Source organism: Trematomus bernacchii, unplaced genomic scaffold (assembly GCF_902827165.1).
Source record: "Trematomus bernacchii unplaced genomic scaffold, fTreBer1.1, whole genome shotgun sequence".
NCBI classification, from domain to species: Eukaryota; Metazoa; Chordata; class Actinopteri; order Perciformes; family Nototheniidae; genus Trematomus; species Trematomus bernacchii.
This window is the reverse complement of record NW_022988080.1, coordinates 40,161-44,719: the sequence shown is the minus strand read 5'-3', so window position 1 is coordinate 44,719 and position 4,559 is coordinate 40,161. Positions and strand designations below refer to the sequence as shown.

General features: G+C 40.4%; 1 pseudogene; it reads left to right on the top strand.

Moving 5' to 3' along the window:
• Positions 1 to 85: 85 nt before the first annotated feature.
• Positions 86 to 4,330, top strand: LOC117474860 (annotated as a pseudogene).
• Positions 4,331 to 4,559: the final 229 nt, after the last annotated feature.

The following is a 4,559-nucleotide window of genomic DNA, read 5'->3' as shown; positions in this document are numbered from 1 at the left end:
GCTAGCTGCTGCAGCTGGGATGTTGACAGGCACCAGGTGAAAGACTGAAAGACGTTATCTGATTAATGCCTCTCAGGAACAAGGTATAAGAACATGCACTGTGTCAGTAGCAAGCATTCAGTCATGATGGTTTCATTTTGTCAAGGTGCACTGCTTCTGAGCCTGGCAGCTGCCATGGCGGTATATGCAGGTAAGACTGGACACAATTAAAGTCATGTTGTTGTCCTTGACTAAAATAGTTGAGTCTAAACTTAATTTATTTGTGTTGCAGACATGAAAGTGGACTGTGGGCCAGATTTTGTGACGCTGATGTGGACAGAAAGCCGACCCCAGGCCGACACGTCGCTTCTCCGTCTGGGTAGCTGTTTCCCAACCAGCTTCTCAGCAGGAGAGGCCTACTTCTATGTGGATCTCACTGACTGTAACTTTAGGAGACTGGTATGTGTATATATATGTTAAACCTGCAAGCTGTGAGTCTGCTATATTTCCTACAGCTCTCTCAGGGGGATCTTTGTCTCTCCAACAGGTCACCGGGGATGCACTGGTGTACAGCAATGATCTGACCTACGTTGCTTCTGCAGATTCTTACAATTTGGCCTTCACCCACCCAGTTGTCTGTGCATATGAGAGGTTAGTGTTCATACCAACTACAACATAAGGTGCTAAAGGGTGACCCACCCTTAACTAACATTTCCATGTGGCATTTTCATGGCCTGGGAAAGTTCAATTTGATAATAAGCTTCTTCCTCTCTAAGCCACCAACCATGGAAGTCCGTCTCAAACTTTGATGTCATCAGGTATAAAGTCTGAAGCTGCTATATAGACAATGAATGGGAGACTGATTTAGGGAATCTACAGCCTGTTTCTGTTCTATTCCCAAATTAGCTTTATCTATTGAAGTATTCTCAACAAATGTACCCATTTACTGAGAACAATCCCTAAGTTACACTGTGTTTTTCCAATTCATTGTCAATTGAGTTTTTCCCATAGTTTTAATTGAACGTCATACACTCTAGTTTTTTGCATTTTGGAGGAAGTAGTTGTCTACTTATTTTGGACTGTCTTTTAGCATAGGAGTAACAGTTCATAACTAGAGAATGCAATTCCTGAAGAAATTGCTAATGGGAATACTTTATGCTGATGCTGAATTGCTATGCTGAAATGTAATGTGTAAGAAGAAAGTGAAGAATTTTGATTGAAATGATACATGAACACTGGGGGCTTGAATGTGATAAGAAAAGAAAGTAAAAAAGCTTGGAAAAGCAGCAGAATATTTGAACTGCAAACCATTGAACTAACTTGATGGCGAATGATCTGTTGCCATGGCAACAGTATTTGATGACACCCCATAATACGCTTAGATATGTGGATGACTTCATTGTTACCAAACCTGTGAAGTTTGGAGCATTTTCACTGAAGTTATGAGAACCATGTTTCATGGCGAGCATTGTTGCCATGGCAACGGCATTTGAAGAAATCTCAAAACTGTCCCGTAGATGTCTTCACGGCTGGACTGTTAGCACACATGTGAATTTTTGACAGTTTTCATAGTTATCGCAATATCGTGTTTTATTGAAAGGGATGCGTTGCCATGGCAACAGCTTTTGAGGAAAATTCACTAATGGCACAAAGACATGTTGAGGGCTGGACCATTAACTGTCATCTGAAGTCTGGTGGTGTTTTGACCATTTTCATATAAGTTACGACAACATCGTGTTTTATGGCGAGGGATGCGTTTCCATGGAAACGGCATATGGTGAGATCTCAGATTTGACATAGAGCTGTTGAGCCATGGACCGGTGATATACAACTGAAGATTGGGGGACGATTGGACCGTGTCCATTGGAGTTACAGCGACATCGTGTTTTATGGTGAGGGATGCGTTGCCATAGTAACACCACATTACCCAACATCAGATTTGATGTAGAGCTGTTCAGGGCCACAGTGTTAACCATCATGTGATGTTTGGTGGCGTTCTGAGCATGTCAATTGGAGTTATGACATCATCATGTTCCGTCACACAGGTGTTTATGTTTGAGCTAACAACGTTATGAAACACCTGTCCTTGAGCCCAGAGATCAAAGGTTTCCATGGTGATGTGCAGTAATCAGTGAGAGGAGAGCCTTTCCATTGTACTGAATGAGGGATAAACCTCTTACATGTGAACGTTTTGTTGAAGAACCGTAACAGATATCGGTGAAATTTCAACAGTGAAGCATCTCAAGAACCCTTAGCATCTGAAGTGTGCTTTTTGTGTACTTTCGGGTCAATAATGTGGCATTTTTGGCAGATTAACTAAAGGTGTGCGGCTGCTGCTGTGAGGAAAGATGAGCCTGAATTTACAATGGGCTTTAATGGAGACATGTTGAAAGTTTGTCACTTCATGCCCTCGAGAGGCATTTTGTTTTTTTTTTCATTTTTCAAGATACGAGATGTTTTCCTACGTTTCTCATGAAAAATTATGTCTCAGGAATGTAGGGTTTGGGAATTATGGCAGAAAATATGAAGGCAAAATTAAATCTGTCCTCCACTCTAGCTGTGACATCACACACTCTAAAATCTGAAGAAGGCCTCTTTACCAAGGTCTGAACAATGTTTAATATCTCTAAAAGTTGTGTTACACGAATAATGTCTGAAAGATGTGCAAAATGTTAAAGTTGGAATGAGGTTTCTGAGTGAAAGTATGAAGGAGCAGTTGAAGTGGCATGAAGATTGTTCAAGTCTGAAGAGTTTCTCCATTGACTTCCATGTTAAAAATGTGATGAATTATGGGATGCAATCGATTCACGAACGTTTTGATGTTTGAACGGAGTTCCTGCGATGTGGGAGCAGAGAGCAGCAAAATAACCCGGCGGAATAATAATAAAGAATTCGTCCGTAGAACAAGTAGTTGGAATGCTGTATCAGCATTCCCACTAAATGAGCTTAAAGCAAATGTGAGTAAACAAGCTTGCACTAATAAGTTCAATAGTGTCACGCATTTTCTTTACCATTCTGCTTTATTTTGTGCAGGCCCAAAACTGGTATGCTGCGATCTATGACCCGGTGTTTAAAACCTACAGTCTAGGAGATCTGCAGTTTAACATTGGCCTTATGAATGGTGGGTAAACAACATGAGAAACTCTCTACGAACGGCAGCTCTCCCTGACTTTTGTAACTTAATGACTCTTCTCCTGTTTACTCCCCTAGACGACTTCTCAGGCCCTGTGCTGAATCTACACGCTTTCCTCTGGGCTCCATCATCCCCATCATGGCTAGTGTGGTGCAGGAGACCCATCAGCCCTTGCTGCTGGCTTCTTGAGGAATGTGTAGCAGCTACCACACCAGAGCTGTACCTGAAAGCACCATGTACCCATATCTCCAATAAAGGGTACTCTCATAGCAATGAGCATTGATTTAAAAAACGTATTTTGGTAGTAATGCTAATACATTTTCTTTAACCCAACAGATGTCTTTTGGAAAGTGTGTCATCACGATCAAAGTTTGAACCAAGGCAAAGTCATCGGAGATCCGCCTATCACTTCAGACCTTTACGTTTGCTATGGGAGAAGAGGTGGTAAATTGGCATTTACATTTTTTTCAGATTCAAGGTTTTATTGTGGAAACTGAGATTAATTTATGCCATGACGCCTATATTTCCCCCTCTACTCAACAGGTCTTTATCCACTGCCAAACTTTTGGCTTGGATCCCAATGGTCTTGACAGCACTAATAAGAAAGCTGCCACTTTGTCAAAGGGCATGGGTAAAAATATTACTTTAATATATCAGAATTTGAATTGTAGGTTAATTTGTTTTACATGAGATGACTTATTCAGCTTAAAGCCCAGTCTACTGAAGATACAGATTGGATCCCATTCATAACTATTCAAACTTTGAGGAATCTTATTTGGAAGAGTTGAGATGCATTTTAATTATCTTTTCATTCCCAATCTTCATGAACTCAGTTGGGAGTTGCTGGACAATTGGCCAGAGCAATCTTTGTGACTGCTGTGAATCGGAAATGCAAGTCAAGGAGGCAAGAGGAGTGTTGCGTCAGGTATGTACACAACTTCTGCTGTATTACACTTGTTTTGGTGACTTGTACTAAAATATATATGTTTGCAGAGAAACATGGAATGGTACAAAAAGCAGTCATTGGGCCATTTACCATCACAGATGTGAATTCCTGAAGGGAAGGGTTTCGTATTGCAATATAACATTTATTCTGAACGGCTATAATTAAACGTTGTTCTCCCACACAGGAATGGATCCCTTTAGCCGACTGGTTTCTCAATCTGAATTTGTTTTTTTATTCTTGGTTCTCTTTGCATTTCAGATTGTATGGTGGCCAATAAAACAATGTTTCCGAACTACTTAATTGAAGTTCTCAAATATTGAGTTTGACTTGCCTTTTGTGTGAAATGGTTTAAACTAAGCTGTATTACTGAATCTTGATGACCTGGTCTTATTTCTGGGAATATTTCCAGTCTATTCAATGTCATGAACTTTTTTTTCTTATGGTGTCAATTTCCCAGAAATATTGATCACACTAAATCTTTGACAAGCAATATGATAAAAT